Source organism: Bos taurus, chromosome 7, assembly GCF_002263795.3.
Source record: "Bos taurus isolate L1 Dominette 01449 registration number 42190680 breed Hereford chromosome 7, ARS-UCD2.0, whole genome shotgun sequence".
In the NCBI taxonomy this organism is placed as follows: Eukaryota; Metazoa; Chordata; class Mammalia; order Artiodactyla; family Bovidae; genus Bos; species Bos taurus.
In genome coordinates, this window is record NC_037334.1 from 80,277,431 (window position 1) to 80,297,668 (window position 20,238).

A 20,238-nucleotide genomic window follows, 5' to 3' on the forward strand; every position below is an offset into this window, starting at 1 on the left:
AGAAGTGTGTGTGTGGTGCATGTGCAGATGACTTCAGTTTTGAAAATTTTGGCATAGTCCAGAAGGGCCCCACCTCAAACCTTGAGAATGAAGGGGATCTTGGTGGTAGAAATGAGCTCAAGGCTGAAGAAAGACATGAGCAAAAGTCCAAAAGGACAGGGGACTTCCCTGGTGGTCCAGTGGCTAAGACTCTGTGCTACCACTGCAGGGGGCGCAAGTCCAATCCCTGATTGGGAAACTTAAATCCTGCATGCCACTCAGAGCTGAGTCACAGAAAAAAGAAAAACAGGTCAAAAGGACATAGGAAGCTTGGAGAGAGGTCTGGATAGACAGGTCAAGGAAGGCAAATAATCTGCTTCTTCATGCTAAGTGAGAAACTGGTTAAATGAGGGTCCTTATCCATCCGTCTGTTCACCTATTGACAGATATTTTCATCTAACATATAAGTACTAGAGATGCAGTGGACTGCAAGATAGAGCCCCTTTTTTCGGGGAGAGAAACAAGGAAATCTGGATAGATGGATGGATAGATGAAGGAAAAAGACCAATATTCAGCAAAGAATATGGAGCCATCTCACCTGAACATGCATTGTAGATGAATAACAGTGAGGACCCCAATTCCAAGCCCCACCCCAAGTTCCAGGGAACTCATAGCTCTTAGCCATGGGCCAGGGAAGCATCAAGCCCAGAGGGTCCCTACCCTCAGGTAACCAGGGATCACTTATCCATCCCCAAGATAGGAAAGGAAGCAGCAGCTCCCTGGAGCACAGTGTGGCCCTCAGTGCCCCATGCTGCAGAAATAGATGACCTTAAAGGTCAACTTCTGGCCATGCTGTGCCTTACTGACAAGTTCCAGAGCCTTTGAAGTTGAACCCAGCATCCCCCTACAACCGAAGCAGCTGGAACCTCAGGAGTACAGGAGTTACAGCCAAGCTAGTTCCCTTCTAGTCGCCCCACTGTGCATCATCGGGAGGCCCTGCCATGCTACTCTGCCAGGGCTGCTTCTCTTCCCCAGGGCTTAGCAGGGTTTGTGTCCACCCAGCTCACTGCAGTTTCTTTTTTTTTTTTAATTCATTTATTTTAACTGGAGGATAATTACTTTACAGCATTGTGGTGGTTTTTGCCGTACATCAATTTTAATTGGTCATAGGAATATATGTGCCCCCTCCATCCTGAACCACCCCCCACCCTATCCTTCCAAGTTGTCACAGAGCACCAGCTTTGGGTGCCCTGCTTCATCCATCAGATCGCACTGCTTATCTATTTTACATATAGTAACGTATATGTTTCAATGCTGTTCTCTCAAATCATCCCACCTTCTCCTTCTCCCACTGACCACACTGCAGTTTCTAACTAAAGAGTGTCTCAGGAAAACACACACACCACTATATATATAGTTTCAGATAATGACAAGGGCCGTGAAGATAAATGAAACAGCTAAGAGTTAGAGAACAAAGGATCTCATTTCTTTGGGGTGCTCACAGAGGAAGGGCCATTTGAGCTGAGGCCATTATGAAGTGGGGAAGGGAGAGGAAGTCTCCAGATGAAGACACCAATAGGAATGGGGCGGCAGGCCACACCTATCTCAGGCATAGAAGAAGGCCTCCACCCCCAAGAATGCACTTCCCAGATTCCTCTTGGCACTGGACACCTTGGGGATGGATCAGCCAGAAGCAAATGGAAGTCGTCAGTGTGGGCTAAACAGACACCCTACAGCTACCAAGACCCAAACAAAATCATTTGCAAAGCATATTCAACCTCACTAACTCTCCTGGTTCTCCCAAAAAGACTGTGGCTCAGATCATGAACTCCTTATTGCCAAATTTAGACTTAAATTGAAGAAAGTAGGGAAAACCACTAGACCATTCAGGTATGACCTAAATCAAATCCCTTATGATTATACAGTGGAAGTGAGAAATAGATTTAAGGGCCTAGATCTGATAGATAGAGTGCCTGATGAACTATGGAATGAGGTTCGTGACATTTACAGGAGACAGGGATCAAAACCATCCCCATGGAAAAGAAATGCAAAAAAATCAAAATAGCTGTCTGGGGAGGCCTTACAAATAGCTATGAAAAGAAGAGAAGCGAAAAGCAAAGGAGAAAAGGAAAGATATAAGCATCTGAATGCAGAGTTCCAAAGAATAGCAAGGAGAGATAAGAAAGCCTTCCTCAGCGATCAATGCAAAGAAATAGAGGAAAACAACAGAATGGGAATGACTAGAGATCTCTTCAAGAAAATTAGAGATACCAAAGGAACATTTCATGCAAAGATGGGCTCGATAAAGGACAGAAATGGTATGGACTTAAGAGAAGCAGAAGATATTAAGAAGAGATGGAAAGAATACACAGAAGAACTGTACAAAAAAGATCTTCATGACCCAGGTAATCATGATGGTGTGATCACTGACCTAGAGCCAGACATCCTGGAATGTGAAGTCAAATGGGCCTTAGAAAGCATCACTAGGAACAAAGCTAGTGGAGGTGATGGAATTCCAGTGGAGCTATTTCAAATCCTGAAAGATGATGCTGTGAAAGTGCTGCACTCAATATGCCAGCAAATTTGGAAAACTCAGCAGTGGCCCCAGGACTGGAAAAGGTCAGTTTTCATTCCAATCCCAAAGAAAGGCAATGCCAAAGAATGCTCAAACTACCGCACAATTGCACTCATCTCACATGCTAGTAAAGTAATGCTCAAAATTCTCCAAGCCAGGCTTCAGCAATACGTGAACCGTGAACTTCCTGATGTTCAAGCTGGTTTTAGAAAAGGCAGAGGAACCAGAGATCAAATTGCCAACATCCGCTGGATCATGGAAAAAGCAAGAGAGTTCCAGAAAAACATCTATTTCTGCTTTATTGACTATGCCAAAGCCTTTGTCTGTGTGGATCACAATAAACTGTGGAAAATTCTGAAAGAGATGGGAATACCAGACCACCTGACCTGCCTCTTGAGAAATCTATATGCAGGTCAGGAAGCAACAGTTAGAACTGGACATGGAACAACAGACTGGTTCCAAATAAGAAAAGGAATTCGTCCAGGCTGTATATTGTCACCCTGTTTATTTAACTTATATGCAGAGTACATCATGAGAAATGCTGGACTGGAAGAAGCACAAGCTGGAATCAAGATTGCCGGGAGAAATCTCAACAACCTCAGATATGCAGATGACACCACCCTTATGGCAGAAAGTGAAGAGGAACTAAAAAGCCTCTGGATGAAAGTGAAAGAGGAGAGTGAAAAAGTTGGCTTAAAGCTCAACATTCAGAAAACGAAGATCATGGCATCTGGTCCCATCACTTCATGGGAAATAGATGGGGAAACAGTGGAAACAGTGTCAGACTTTATTTTTTGGGGGCTCCAAAATCACTGCAGATGGTGACTGCAGCCATGAAATTAAAAGACGCTTACTCCTTGGAAGGAAAGTTATGACCAACCTAGATAGCATATTCAAAAGCAGAAACATTACTTTGCCAACAAAGGTCCATCTGGTCAAGGCTATGGTTTTTCCTGTGGTTATGTATGGATGTGAGAGTTGGACTGTGAAGAAGGCTGAGCACCAAAGAATTGATGCTTTTGAACTGTGGTGTTGGAGAAGACTCTTGAGAGTCCCTTGGACTGCAAGGAGATCCAACCAGTCCATTCTGAAGGAGATCAGCCCTGGGATTTCTTTGGAAGGAATGATGCTGAAGCTGAAACTCCAGTACTTTGGCCACCTCATGCGAAGATTGACTCATTGGAAAAGACTCTGATGCTGGGAGGGATTGGGGGCAGGAGGAGAAGGGGACGACAGAGGATGAGATGGCTGGATGGCATCACTGACTTGATGGACGTGAGTCTCAGTGAACTCCGGGAGTTGGTGATGGACAGGGAGGCCTGGCGTGCTGTGATTCATGGGGTCGCAAAGAGTCTGACATGACTGAGCGACTAAACTGAACTGAACTTAACAGTGCCCAGTGGTGACCTAAACGGGAAGGAAATCTAAAAAAGAAAGGATATATGAATACGTATAGCTGATTCACTTTGCTGCACAGCAGAAACTAACACAACATTGTAAAGCAACTATACTCCAATAAAAATCATTTTAGAATTTCATGTATTTTTGAATTATTTTATTGGAGTATAATATACTCCAAATGTTTTTACTGCAGTATAATTTAAAATAAATACATCAACTATTCGCCAGTAAAAATAGAAAAAAGAAATTAGCAGAGTTTTTGCATAGCAAGATGACACTCCTCATTCCAGTGCTTCATGGAGACTCAATAAATGGGCATCAAAGCCAGGCTGAACAAAGTCCAACAAAACTGAATCCAGAAAACACTAGAAAGAGTCTAAAATAAAAGGTCCTATTAGAGAATCTCCACGCCTAGGACTAATGTCTGCAGTCAAAGCAGAGGAAGAGAACCTGGGTGGAGAGCGCTAGACCAGGCACAAGCCCACGCCTGCTGCCTGCTGCAGATGAGATGACCGCCGAAGGACGCATCCCAGGGGAGAACATCAAATCATTCTCCACTATTCAAGTGTTGGCTCATCTGTAAACCCATCTTTGTGACTCTTAATTTGAATCTTAGGAGATGAGCAGAGTGGTTGAACTTGCCGCTCACAATTTAAGAAGTAATTAACGTGTAGTCAGCAGGAATGCCATGAATAGAAATTCTCTCTCTCTCTCTCTCTCTCTGTTGTGCTCAAAAGAGTCTTTGCTGTTTGGAAATACAGCTCCCTGAATGCAGCAGACACCTCTTGAGGCTGGTGGAGGCTGTTTCCTCTACTGGCACAGAGGCGGGCAGCATAGACCCCCTGTTAGGAGCAAGTGAGTCATGATATGTAAAGAGCCGAGGCCTGCACAAAGCCTGATTGATGGTAGGAATGCATTTGGCTTTATAAGAAGTTCTAGACTCAGAGACAGGAAGTCTGTAGGTGAGAAGTGAAGTTATCCCCTTAATGTAATTCCCTAGAGCTCCCAGGGGTCTGCAGCTCTACTTTGAAACAGATCCCAAACTCTGGCCTGAGTGGCATTGCTCTGGCAAATCTGAAACCCCACATTCTGAGGTAAGCAAACCTCAGAAATGTTACCCACAATGACTTGGGTTGGCTCCCCACCTTTCTCCCTTGGGGATCTCTGGGCTTACAGACCCCCAGGTTCATGCAGGTTTGAAGTCGGACTTCATGGAGGTTGATTTCCCTGAGAGGAGGGAGGCCCAGCCTCCTCCTCACTACCCTCTGCTCTGTCTGCACTTAGCACCTAAGCCGCTGTGCTGACAGTGTGTATTACAGAGCACGTGCTCCAGCGGCACTCGCTGCGAAGAACATGAGGAGGGGGAGTGATGAGCTGTTAGGAGGGGCCACATCACCAGCTCCTACCTCGAGGATTGATTGTTTAGGGAGGCTATCATCAGAGGGTACCAATTGCTTTGAAAGGAGGAGAGGTGTCTGTATGATGCCACAAGTGCCTTCTGCGAAATGGAAGAGACAAGCGACTTGAATAAACATTTCAGAAGAGGTTTAGACTTGGAAACCAAGCCACGTTAGAAACTTTAAAAAAAGAAAACACATGACATGAACTATTAGTGTTCATCGGAGCGGCCATTAAAATGTCTGGTCCCTTGCGACTTCCCTGGTGGTGCAGTGGTTAAGACTGCACGTCCATTGTAGGGGGCACATGTTCAATCCCTGGCCAGGGAACTAAGATCCTGCATGCCGTATGGTGTGGCCAAAAAAAAAAAAAAAAATGAAGAAATGTGTGGTCCCCAAGGCAGGGTGTTGTTAACTTATCTCCTGGAGAACAGGGAGAGATGCCTTCAGGGAAGAGGTCAGGATGCGGAGAGTCTGCTAAGGGCAAAGACCTCTTCTCTTGCCTTTCGTGGGATTCCCTTCATATCCCTGGTGAAAAATGTGATGATTTTATATGTTGTATAGATGAGGTATTAAATAACATGGCAACACAAATGGGGAAAGTTAGTTTCTTTCCAGGCTCTTTTTATTCTCCCAAATTGGCAAAGGAGAAAGCCTCCAGTTGATGCTGGTTGTATTTAACACCTCATTAACACTTCTTATCTCCCTTTTTAACGGAGAGAGCAGGTCTAAGACTCCCCCGGTAGCAGGTAACAAAATCATGCTCCAATTTAATTGCATTGCTTTGTTTTAATTTTACAGTTATTTTCTGTTTGCAGCGAGTCTGCCTTCCTACTTATGGTAGTGACATAAAGTCTCTTCTTTTTTAAAATGGATTTCCTTAAGTAGACAAGGCAAAACAATTTTTTAATTAGATAGCAAATACCAGTAAGATAATACCTAGATATGGCAGAACAATCTTGACAGGTGACCATGATGGGTGACCAGGAATACCCAGTTTAGAAATCCACACTGCACAGCATTCATCATCTAGTAGTACTTTGCACACAGATGCTCTGTGGGTATATGATTGTTGCTGGGCTAAAGCCAGGCTTCTCTCTGCTAGGATGCTGACACAATTTTTAAAGCAATTTCAAACCTGTATTCTTAAATGACTTCTTTATTGATGTATGGTTGACTTACAATATTATATGAGCTTCAAGTATACAACATAGTGATTCAGTATTTTTATAGATTACGCACCAGTTATTACAGTGCTATCGACCATATTCCCTGAGTTGTACATTACATCCCTGTGACCTATTTATAACTGGTAGTTGTAGCTCTTAATCCCCTTCATCTATTTAGCTCATTCCCCCACTCATCTCCACTCTGTCAACCACCTGTTTGTTCTCTGTATCTGTGACTCTTATTTTTTAATATATTTGTTCATTTGTTTTGTTTTTTAAAGTCCACACTTAAGTAGAAACATACGGTATTTGTCTTTCGCTAACTTCTTTCAATAAGATTAGCCTCATATGTGTTGTCACATATGGCAAGATTTCATTCTTTTTTATAGCTGGGTAATATTCCACTATAGATGTCTTCATTCATCACATTGTCTTCATCCATTCATCTGTCCATGGACATTTAGGTTCCATGTCTTAGCTATTATATATAACGCTGCAATGAACATAGGGGTGCATATGTCTTTTCAAATTAGTGTTTTCTTTGGATAAATACCCAGCAGTAGAATTGCCAGATCATATAGCAGTTGTATTTTTAATTTTTGAGGACCCTCCATACTGTTTTCTGTGGTGGCTACACCAATTAACATTCCCATCAACAGGGCTTAAGGACTCCCTTTTCTCCACATCCTCACCAACACTTATTGTTTCTTGTCTTTTTGATGACAGTGATTCTGAGAGGTATGAGGTACTATTTCACTGTGGTTTTTATGTGCATCTCTCTTATGATTATTGATGATAATGACTCTTAAATGGGCTTCCCAGGTGGCGCTAGTGGTAAAGAACCCACCTGCCAGTGCAGGAGACATAAGAGACTCCCATTCAGTCCCTGGGTTGGGAAGATCCCCTGGAGGAGGGCATGACAACCCACTCCAATATTCTTGCCAGGAGAATTCCATGGACAGAGGATCCTGGTAGGCTACATTAAATCACACAGAGTCGGACATGACTGAAGCAACTCAGCCTGTATACATGTATGATTATTGATGTTAATCAGTCTTAAATGGACTATCGTTAATAAGTATAGTTACCAAGTCATTCAATACCTAGTCTGTACCTAAGGCTGATGGATACACCACGGATCCCAGAATCTCCCTCATTAAAGGGTCTTCTAGGCCTGGGTGTTTAGTAGCAAAGTTGCATTAAGCCCCTCATACCAGCCCCCGGGCAGGAGGTGGGTAGACCTTATTCAACCCCTTCAGATGCATCTTCTCAGGCAGGTACAGGTAGTTCCTCTGTCACACACAGTAGTCAGGGTGGCTTTTGCCACATATGTTCAGTGTTTCTTCATTCATCCACCCCATGAATCCTTACTGAGCACCTATTTTGTGCCAGCCCTGGGGAGACATCAGTGAATAAAATAGACATTTAACTCCCTGTCCTGGTGGAGCTTACATTCTCAGTGAGGGAGACAGACAATAAAGAATGAATGCAATAAATAACCATATGAGACACATGTTAAAGTGTGGTTACAGTTTTGGCAGTGGGGGATGCAAAAGGAAGGGGACTAGGGATTGTTAGGTGGGAATGGGCAGGTGTTAAATGTGGTGGTTGAGGTCAGCCTTATTGGAGGCAGTATCTGAGCAAGACTTGAAAAAGGGAAGAGTGAGACAGCACATTCCAGGTAGAGGGGTTGCCAGTATAAAGGCCCCAAGATGAGTGTGCACCTAGCATGTTTAAGAAATAGCAGAGAGGCTGAAGCAGAGAGAGCAGGAGAAGAGAGATCATATGTTAAGGGTCCCTACAGACCATTAGCAGAACTTTCACTTCTTCATTGAGAGAAACGAGGGAATCCCTGGAGTGTAATGAGTAGAGGAATGCTAAGGGCTTATTGGCACCCCACTCCAGTACTCTTGCCTGGAAAATCCCATGGATGGAGGAGCCTGGAAAGCTGCGGTCCATGGGGTCGCTGAGGGTCGGACACGACTGAGCGACTTCACTTTCACTTTTCACTTTCATGCACTGGAGAAGGAAATGGCAACCCACTCCAGTGTTCTTGCCTGGAGAATCCCAGGGACGGGGGAGCCTGTTGGGCTGCCGTCTATGGGGTCGCACAGAGTCGGACACAACTGAAGTGACTCAACAACAACAACAAGGGCTTATTCTGGCTGCTGTGTTGACAGGGTGTGTGGAGCAGAGGTGAAAGCAGGGAGGCCAGTTAGAAGACGAGGCAAGGGTTGAGATGGTAGAAGTGGTGAGAAGACACAGATTCTGGTCTGTTTTAAAAGTAAAACTAAAAGATTTAACCATAGGACTCAGCAATTCCACACCTAGGTGTATACACAAGAGAACTAAAAATACATTTTCAAATGTCAATTTTTACCATTATCAAAAAGTCTACAAATGGGACTTCCCTGGTGGTCCAGCAGCTAAGTCTCTGCGCTCCCAATGCAAAGGGCCCAGGATCACTCCCTGGTGAGGAAACTAGATCCCACATACTGAAACTAAAGATCCCAAGTGCTGCAACTAAAACCTGACTCAGCCAAATAAATATTTAAATTATTTATTTATTTATTTGTTTGGCTTCCCTGGGTTATGGCACATAGGATCTTTGATCTTCACTGTGGCATGTGGGATCTAGTTCCCTGACCAGGAATTGAACCCGGGCCCCTGCATTGGGAGCTCAGCATCTTAGCCACTAGACAACCAGGGAAGTCCCTTAAATTTTTTTTAAAGTTTACAAATAACAAATGCTGGAGAGGGTGTAGAGAAAAGGGAACCCTCCTACACTGTTGGTGGAAATGTAGATTGGTGCAGCCAGTATGGAGAACAGTATGGAGGCTCCTTTAAAAAAAAAAAAAAACTAAAAATAGAGCTATCACATGATTCTGCAATCCCACTCCCAGGCATATAACCAGAAAAGATAAAATTATAATTCGAAAAGATACATGTCCCCTCTATGTTCATAGCAGCACTGTTCATAATAGCCAAGACATGGAAACAATCCAAATGCCCATCAACAAATGAATGGATAAAAAAGATATGGTACATATATACAATGGAATATTACTTGACCATAAAAAAATAAAATAATGCCATTTGCAACAATATGAATAAACCTAGAGATTATCATACTAAGTGAAAAAGTCAGAAAGACAAATATATGATGTAATTTATGTGTGGAATCTAAAAAATAGTACAAACTAAGTTATTTTTAAAAATACAGAGAAACTCACAGACACAGAAAACAAAGTATGATGATTACTAAAGGGGAAAGGGGGAGGGGGAAATATATTTGATGTTTGAGATTAACACAGACACAATACTTTATATAAAATAAACAACAAGGACCTGTATAGCACAGGGAAGTATGTTCAATATCTTGTAATAACCTTTAATGGAAAAGTACCTGGAAAAGAACATATGTAGAGCCCTCAATTCTGGACAAGATGGCAGAGTAGGACTTGAGTAGGACCTCTTCTCACAAAATCACAACTAACTGCTGAACAGCCATTGACGAAAAAGACTGGAACCTACCAAAAAAGATATTTTAACGTCCAAAGAAGTCACAACCAGATGGTAGGAGGGGCACTTGCGTGACATAATCAAATCCTGTCCCCACTGGATGGGTAACCCATAAACTGGAAAATAATTATATCACAGAGGTTCTCCCACAGGAGTGAGTTCTGAGCCCCATGTTGGGCTCTCCAGGCTGAGTCTGCCAACAGGAGGAGGAGTTCCAGAGCATTTGGCATTGAAGGCCAGCAGAGCTTGCGTGTAGGAGCTCCAGAGGAATGAAGGAAACAGAGACTCTACTTTTGGAGGATGCACACAAGATTTCACATGTACTGGCACCCAGCAAAAGCAGTGACCACACAGCAGTCTGGGCCAGACCTACCTGTGGGTCTTGGCAAGGCTAGTGTAGGGAGGGTCTCCTGGGGATGTGGCGATTGGCTGTGGCTCACTTGTGGGGGCAAGGACACTGGTGGTAGAAGTGCCAGGGAACAGTGATTGGTGTGAGGTCTCCCAGAGGTCATGATTTTGGCACCAACACCTGGCCCCACCCAAGAGCCTGCAGACTGTAGTCCCCGGACACCCCAGGCCAAACAATCAGCAGAGAGAGAACACAACCTCATCAGCAGGCAGGCTGCCTAAAGTTGTACTGAGATCACAAGCCACCTGAAAATCTCTCTCTTGAAATGGCTCTGCATACCAGAGGGACAAGACCTAGCTCCACTCACCAGTGGGCAGGAACTAGTCCCTCCCACTAGGAAGCCTGCACAAGCCTCTTAGACCAGCCTCATCCACGAGGAGACGGACAGAAGAAGCAAGAAGATCTACAACCCTACAGTCTGCAGAAAGGAGACCACAAACACAGAAAGACAGAATGAGATGGCAAAGAAATATGTTTCAGATGAAGGAACAAGATAAAAAGCCAGAAGTACAATTAAGTGAACTGGTGGTAGGCAATCTACCTGAAAAAGAATTCAGAATAATCATAGTAAGGATGATCCAAGATCCTGGAAAATGAATGGAGGCACAGACTGAGAAGATACAAGAAACATTTTTAAAAGACCTAAAATATTTAAAGAACAGAGGTTAACAATACAATAACTGAAATAAAAATAGTCTAGAATAAATCAATAGAAGAATAAGTGAGACAGAAGAACAAATATGTCAGCTGGAAGAGAGTGGTAGAAATCACTGCTGTGGAATAGAAAAAAAGAAATGAAAACAGTCTCAGAGACCTCTGGGACATTAAAAACATCAACATTCCCATTATAGGAGTTCTAGAAGGAGATGAGAGAGAGAGAAGGGCCTGAGAAAATATTTGAAGAGATTAGGCACCAAACTCTCCTGTCATAAGAAGGGACATACTCATTCAAGTCCACAAAGTTCATAGTTGTCCCATATAAGACAAACTCAAGGAAGAACATGCTGAGACACATATTAGTCAAAGTGACAAAAATAAAAGACAACCAAAAATTACGACAAGCAACAAATAATATTTAAGGGAATCCCCATAAGGCTGTCAGCTGGTTTTCCCCAGAAACTCTGCAGACCAGAAGAGAGTGGCATGATACATTTAAAGTAGTGAAAAGAAAAAAAAAAAAGTGGTGAAAGGGAAGAACCTACAAGCAAGAGTACTCTACCCAGAAAGGCTCTCATTACGATTCAGTGGAGAAATCAAAAGCTTTACAGACAAGCAATAGCTAAGAGAATTCAGCACCACCAAGCTAGCTTTGCAACAAATGCTAAAGGAGCTTCTCTAAGCAGAAAAGAAAAGGCCACAACTAGAAACAAGGAAATTACAAATCAAAAAGCTCATGGTAAAGGCAAACATAAGGGTAGGAAATCACACACAAATATGTTATCAAAACCAGCAATTGTGAGAAGAGGGAAGAGTACAAATGTAGGATATTAGAAGTGCATAGGAAATTAAGAGATCAGCAAGTTAAAACAATCTCATACACATAGATGCTATATCAAAACCTCATGGGAACCTCAAACCAAAAATCTACAACAGATACAAACACACAAGCAATCCAACACATCATTAAAGATAGTCATCAAACCACAAGAAAAGAGGAAGGGGGAAAAAAGAGCTGTAAAAACAAACCCAAAGCAATTAACCAAACAGCAATAAAGACATGTGGGTGCTTGCATGCTAAGTCACTCAGTTGTATCCGACTCTTTGCCACTCCATCATCTATAGCCTACCAGCTTCCTCTGCACATGGGATTCTCCAGGAGAATCCTGGAGTAGGTTGCCATTTCCTTCTCCAATAAGAACATACATATCAATAATTACTTTAAACATAAATTGATTACATGCTCCAACAAAAGACATAGACTGGCTGAATGGAAAAACAAGACCCATATATATGCTGTCTAGTAGAGACCCACTTCAGATCTAGGGACATGAACACATACAGACTGAAAGGGAGAGAATGGTAAAGAATATTCTATGCAACTGGAAATCAAAAGAAAGCTGGAGTAGCAATATTCATATCAGACAAAATAGACCTTAAAAACTATTATAAGAGATAGTCACTACGCAAATAAACAAATGGGTCCAAATTAAACTTAAAAGCTTTTGCATGGCAAAGGAAACTGTACACAAAATGAAAAGACAACCTACAGAATGGGAGAAGTTATTTGCAAGTGAAACAACCAACAATGTTTAATCTCCAAAATGTACAAACAGATCATGCCAAAAACAAACAACCCAATCAAAAAATGGGCAGAAGATCTAAACAGACATTTCTCCAAAGAAGGCATACATGTGACCATAAAGTACATGAAAAGATGCTCAACATCAGTAATTATCAGAGAAATGCAAATCAAAACTACAATGAGGTATCACCTCACACCAGTCAGAATAGTCATCATCAAAAGTCTACAAACAATAAGTGCTGAAAAAGTGTACAGAAAAGGGAACCCTCCTGCACTGTTGGTGGGAATGTAAATTGGTACCACCACTACAGAGAACAGTATGGAAATTCTTAAGAAAAACAGAGCTACCCGTGTGATCCAGCAATCCCACTCCTGGGCACATATCTGGAGAAAACCATAATTAGAAAAGATACATGCACCCTAGTGTTCACTGCAGCACTATTTACAATAGCCAGGACATGGAAGCAACCTAAATGTCCATCAACAGAGGAATGGATAAAGATATGGGACATATATACAATGGAATATTACTCGGCCATAAAAAGAACAAAATAATGCCATTTGCAGCAATGTGGATGGACCCTAAAGATTGTTATACTGAGTCAAGTTAGACACAGAAAGACAAATATCATTTGATATCACTTATATGTAGAATCTAAAAAAGAATGATACAAATGAACTCATTTGCAACACAGAAACAGACTAAGACTTTGAAAGCAGACTTGTGGTTGCTGGGGGAAAACATGGTAAGGAGGGATAAATTAGAAGCTTGGTGGATTGGCCCCAGGGCAGCCAGAGGCAATGGAAAACCGGAGGAGCCCTCTGTTCCTGGGCGTCCTCCAACATCAGCTCCAGCCTCTCTCAGGCCCTCTTGCAGCAGGGCCTTTGCCTTAGCCCCCGGCTTCACATTGACCAACACCCAATGGCCCATGAAGGTTTACACACTGAACGAGGGCCAGCAGTGGGACAGCCAGAGCACCAGGCATGTCTTCCAGCTATGTGGAGAGGCTAGAGGGCATGTCCGTGCTACTAATGGCCTAACAAAATGTGATCCCCTGGAGAAGGGAATGGCAAACCACTTCAGTATTCTTGCCTTGAGAGCCCCATTCAGAGTATGAAAAGGCAAAAAGATATGGCACTGAAAGATAAGCCCCTCCCCAGGTCGGTAGGTGTCCAATATGCTACTGGGGAAGAACAGAGAAATAGTTCCAAAAGAATGAAGAGGCTGGGCCACAGGAGAAACAACACCCAGTTGTGGACAGAGGACGAGATGGTTGGACGGCAACACCGACTCAAGGACATGAGTTTGAGTAAGCCTGGCATACTGCAGTCCATGGGGTCTCAACTGAACAACAACAACTGGTGGTGAAAGTAAAATCCAATGCTGTAAAGAACAGTGTTTCATAGGAACCTGGAATGTTAGGTCCATGAGTCAGGGTAAATCGGATGTGGTCAAACAGGAGACGGCAAGAGTGAACATCAACATTTTAGGAATCAGTGAATTAAAGTGGACGAGAATGGGCAAACTTAATTCAGATGACCATTATATCTACTACTGTGGGCAAGAATCCCGAAGAAGAAGTGGAGTAGCCCTCATAGTCAACAAGAGTCTGAAATGCAGTACTTGGGTTTATTTCCAAGGCAAACCATCCAACACCACAAAAATCCAAGTCCATGCCCCAATCACTAATGCCAAAGAAGCTGAACTTGAACAGTTCAATGAAGACCTACAAGACCTCCTAGAATTAACACCAAAAAATGTCCTTTTCATCACAGGGGACTGGAATGCAAAAGCAGCAAATCAGGAGACACCTGGAGTAACAGGCAAGTTTGGCCTTGGAGTACAGAATGAAGCAGGGCAAAGGCTAACAGATTTGCCAAGAGAAGGCACTGGTCATTGCAAACACCCTCTTCCAACAACAAAAGAGATGACTCTACACAGGGACATCACCAGATGGTCAATACTGAAACCAGATTGATTATATTTTTTGCAGCTGAAGGTGAAAAAGCTCTATCTAGTCAGCAAGAACAAGACCTGTTGATGACTATGGCTGAGCTCATCAGCTCCTTGTTGCAAAATTCAGACTTAAATTGAAGAAAGTAGGGAAAACCACTAGGACTTTCAGGTATGACCTAAATCAAATCCCTAACAATTATACAGTAGGGGTGACAAATAGATTCAAGGGACTAGATCTGGTAGACAGAGTGCCTGAAGAACTATGGATGGAGGTTTGTAACTCTCTACAGGTGGTAACCAAAACCATCCCCAAGAAAAAGAAATGCAACAAGGCAAAGTGGTTGTCCGAGGAGGCCTTACAAATAGCTGAGAAAAGAGGAGAAGTTAAAGTCTAAGGAGAAAGGGAAAGATATAACCAACTGAATGCAGAGTTTCAGAGAACAGCAAGGAGAAATAAGAAAGCCTTCTTAATGATGCAAAGAAGTAAAGGAAAACAATAGAATGGGAAAGACTAGAGATCTCTTCAAGAAAATTAAAGATACCAAAGGAACATGCAAAGTTGGGCACAATAAAGGACAGAAGCAGCAAGGACCTAATAGAAGCAGAAGAGATTTATAAGTGGCAAGAATTCACAGAAGAACTGTGCAAAAAAAGGTCTTAATGACCTGGATAATCATGATGCTGTCGTCACTCACCTAGAACCAGACATCCTGGAGTGTGAAGTCAAGTGGGCCTTAGGAAGCATTACTATGAACAAAGCTAGTGGAGGTGATGGAATTCCAGCTGAGCTATTTCAAATCCTAAAAGATGATGCTGTTAAAGTGCTGCACTCAATATGCCAGCAAATTGGGAAACTCTGCAGTGGCCACAGGGCTGGAAAAGGTCAGTTTTCATTCCAATCCCAAAGAAAGGCAATGCCAAAGAATGTTCAAACTACCATACAATTGCACTCATTTCACATGCTAACAAAATTATGCTCAAAATTATTCAAGTTAGGCTTCAGCAGTACATGAACTGAGAACTTCCAGATGTACAAGCTGGTTTAGAAAAGGCAGAGGAACTAGAGAACAAATTGCCGACATTTGTTGGATTGTAGAAAAAGCTAAGGAATTCCAGAAAAACATCTACTTCTGCATCATTGACTATGCTAAAGCCTTTGACTGTGTGTATCACAACAAACTGTGGAAAATTCTTAGACAATTGGGAGTACCAGATCAACTTACCTGTTTCCTGAGAAACCTGTTTGCAGGACAAGAAGCAACATTTAGAACTAGACATGAAATGATGGACTGGTTCAAAGTTGGCAAAGGAGTATATTGTCGCCCCGCTTATTTAACTTATATGCAGAGGACATCATGCGAAATGCTGGGCTTGATGAAGCTGGAATCAAGATTGCCAGGAGAAATATCAACAACCTTAGATATGCAGGTGATACCATTTTAGTGGCAGAAAGTGAAGAGGAACCAAAGAGCCTCCTGATGAAGGTGTAAGAGGAAAGTGAAAAAGCTGGCTTAAAACTAAACATTCAAAAAATGAAGATCATGGCATCTGGTCCCATCACTTCATGGGAAATAGATGGGGGAAAATGTGGAAACAGTGACAGATTTCATTTTAATTTTCTTGGGCTCCAAAATCAGTGCAGATGGTGACTGCAGCCATAAAATTAAAAGACATTTTCTCCTTGGAAGAAAAGCTATGACAAACCTAGACCGTGTATTAAAAAGCAGAGACATCACTTTGCTGACAAATGGCAAAGGTCCATCTAGTCAAAGCTATGGTTTTCCCAGTAGTCATGTACAGATATGAGAGTTGGACCATAAAGAAGGCTGAGTGCTGAAGAATTTAATGCTTTCAAACTGTGGTACTAGAAAAGGCTCTTGAGAGTCCCTTGGACAGCAAGGAAATCAAGGAAGTCAGTCCTAAAGGGCATTGACCCTAAATATTCACTGGAAGGACTGACACTAAAGCTGAAGCTCCAATATTTTGGCCACGTGATGTTAAGAGCCAACTCACTGGAAAAGACCCTGATGCTGGGAAAGATTGAAGGCAGGAGGAGAAGGGGACAACAGAGGATGAGATGGTTAGATGGCATCATCAACTCAATGGACCTGAGTTTGAACAAACTACAAGAGATGGTGAAGGACAGGGAAGCATGGAGTGCTGCAGTTCATGGGGTTGCAAAGTCGGACACAACTTAGCAACTAAATAACAACTACTATATATAAAATGGGCTTCCCTGGTGGCTCAGATGGTAAATTATCTGCCTGCAATGGGGGAGACCGGAGTTCAATCCCTGGGTCAGGAAGATCCCCTGGAGAAGGAAATGGCAACCCACTCCAGTATTCTTGCGTGGAAAATTCCATGGACAGAGGAGCCTGGTGGGCTACAGTCCATGGGGTCGCCAAGAGTTGGACACGACTGATCAACTTCACTTTAATATATCAAATAGGTAATCAACAGGGACCTACTGTATAGCACAGGGAACTCTACTCAATATGCTGTAATAACCTATATAGGAAAATAACCTGAAAAAGAATGAATATGTGCATATGGATAGCTGAATCAGTTAGCTGTACACCTGAAACAACACTGTAAATCAACTATATTCCAATATAAAATAAAAACTAAAGTAAAAAAAGAATATATATGTATGTACATAACTGAATCACTTTGCTATACCTGAAACTAATGCACCATTGTAAATCACTATACTTCATTTGTTTAAATGTTATCCTAATAATAATAAAAACCTTGGCAGTAAATGAAAAAAATAAATAAGTTAGTACATGGATAGTCATAACAGCATTATCCATAATAGGTAAAAAAAAAAAAAGTGTAAACTACCCAAATATCCATTAACTGATGAATGAATAAACAAAATGGAATATATCCAAACAGAATATTCATCCATAAATAATAATAATATACTGATACATGCTACAACACGGATGAACCTTGAAAATGATGTGCTAAAGAAGCCAGATATGAAAGGCCACACGTTCTTTGATTTCATTTATATGAAATATCCAGAAAAGGCAAATCCATGGAGACCAGAAAGCAGTGGCGGTTGTCAGGGACTGAGGGGAAAGAAGAATGCAGAGTGACTACTGATAGTGATGCAGTTTTGAGGGGATGATGAACATGTTTTGGAATTCATGAATTCCAGAAACGATGATTGTACAACATTGTGAGTGTAACTGGAAGCCACTGAATTGTGCACTTTAAAATGATGAGTTTTATGTTACATGAGATTTACCTCAATTAAAAACAAAAGTAAAGGATTTATGGATGGATTAGACATAGAGAGTGAGAAAAAGAAAGAGGTCCAGGATGGTAGCTGAAAGGATGGAGTTACCATAATCAGGGATGAAGAAGGCTACTGTGACAGATGTGGAGAGGAAGACAAGGAACTGAGGTTTGGACAGAAGCTGGGCATTGAGGAAGAAGTCCTAGATGGAAACATAAATTTTGGAGTTGGCATCAGCACGCAAGTGGTACTGAGGTGCAAATAAAACATGTCCTGGGGCTTCCCTGGTGGCTCAGTGGTAAAGAATCTGTCTGCCAGTGCAGGGGACATGGGTTCAAACCCTGATCCAGGAAGATCCCACATGCTGTGAAGCAACTAAAGCCCATGCGCCACAACTACTGAGCCTGTGCTGCAGAGCCTGGGAGCTATGTGCCCTAAAGCCTGTGCTCTGCAACAAGAGAAGCCACTTCAGTGAGAAGCCCGACCACTGCAGCTAGAGAGTAGGTCCCACTCGCCACAACTAGAGAAAAGCCCAAGCAGAAGGCCCAGTGCAGCCCAAAATAAATAAAGTATTTAAAAACAAACATTCCTTATATGAATCCTTTTGTGTATCATCAAATCAAATAATGGACAAGTGTTTCTATTAGGCATTCTCCTCTCCATTAAGGCACCATGTGAAAATGATAAGGTGCATTTTTGCTGATTCTGAGTATATTTAGGGTGATCTGGCTTAGAACATAGATTGGGCTAGGGATAGAATGTATGACATGATAAATATACCTAAAACTGATGTATGTTTTCCATCCTGGAGTTTCCATCATAAGAGAAAAAAAATGTTTTTCTCTTATTTTGTATCTCTGTGAGACAATAGGTATTCACTAAATGTACTAATCATTTCATGATGTAAGTTAAATCATGCTGTATAAAATTATATGGTTCTGTATGTCAATATTATCTCAAACTTGGAAGGAAAAAAAATGGTATTGAGGGCCCTGAGACTGGGTCAAATCACCATGTCTGGGAAGAACAGATAGAGTGGAGAAGAAGTTCACAGACTGCGTCTAGGACATCCCAGCATTCAGAGCAGAGAGATGAGGAGGAACCAAAGAGGGACAAGAGGTGGCCACAAAGGTGGGAGAGGGACAACAAGACAGTGTGTTGTCCACAAGGCTAAAACAGAGAGAGATGCAGGAGCATTCAACTTGTCAGAGACTTCTCATAGGTCAAAGTAAGATGAAGCCCACAGTCAGCACTGGACTCAGCAACATGGAGGTCATGTATGGCCTTGACAAGTGTTGTTTTAATGCATCTTTGGGAGCAAAGCCTGCTTCAAAGGGGAGAAATGGGGGTTCCTGTGTCTAGAGAATTATTTTGAGTTTGAGAAGTTCTTATAAAGGGGGTGAGACATGTATGGTGGCTAAAGGGAGAAGGACGGACAAGAGAGGAATTTTAAAGGTGCGTATTTAGTGGCATGTTTGTATGTTGATGGGGTGACCCTGTTACACCAGCGGAGGGTTTTTTCCAGCAGCTCATGTGGAGTAACAGAAGGAAAGTGAGAATGTGGGTACTAATGCTGGTAAGCTGGTAAATATGATGAGCGTTTGATGGAAATTCCCCCTGACCGCATCAGTTTTCTCAGATAGGAATGAAAGGTCAGCTGCTAGAGTGAGGAAGGTGTGGGATGTTTTAGGAGAGATGAGAAGTAGCCAATCACCCGGGAGAATGGAAGAAGGACTGAATGGAAAAAGGGGATATGGTCAGATTACCAGGCATCAGGAAGGCACAGCTGGGGTTCATGGTCAGGAATTTAACACCAGCCAGGGTGGCTTCGTTCACTTCTGCTGCCGCATTCAGCTGCAACAGGGACAAACAGGAGCCTGCCATGATTTCACCAAGCAAGTGTGATGAAGTGAGAAAGTGGCAACGGATCTGAGAATATACACAAGGGGATGATTCTAATGACTGACCATGGAATGCATGCTAGGTAAGAAGAGAGGACAGACAAAGAAGCTGGGGAATGGGAAAAGTAGTTTAGGTTGGCTTGAAGGTCCTAGAGAAGGGAGACGTTCTGGGAGTATGGAGGGGTGAGGTTACAAAAAAGAGTAAACTAGAGAGAGTCCAGGCGGTGTTCAGAGGGTGATGTCTATGAAATTGAGGTAGAATTACTCATGATCACAAGCTCCAAAGGATGAGCAGGAGAGTTAGTAAGTGGAGGATCACCAAAAAACTAAGAGGCCAGGATACTGGAAGGCTTGACTGCTTATATAACGAAATCACAAGGAAGGAGTTCAGGAATAGAGATGGAGCATGACAATGGAGCCGACCCAACCCTAGGCCTTA

General features: G+C 42.5%; 1 protein-coding gene and 1 long non-coding RNA gene across 4 annotated transcripts in view; one reads left to right on the forward strand and one right to left on the reverse strand.

Annotated features, from left to right (window-relative positions):
• Positions 1-20,238, forward strand: part of TENM2 (teneurin transmembrane protein 2) — a 762,206-nt gene that overhangs the window by 737,315 nt on the left and 4,653 nt on the right. The window lies entirely within an intron of this gene.
• Positions 1-20,238, reverse strand: part of LOC101909274 (uncharacterized) — a 57,224-nt gene that overhangs the window by 26,228 nt on the left and 10,758 nt on the right. The window lies entirely within an intron of this gene.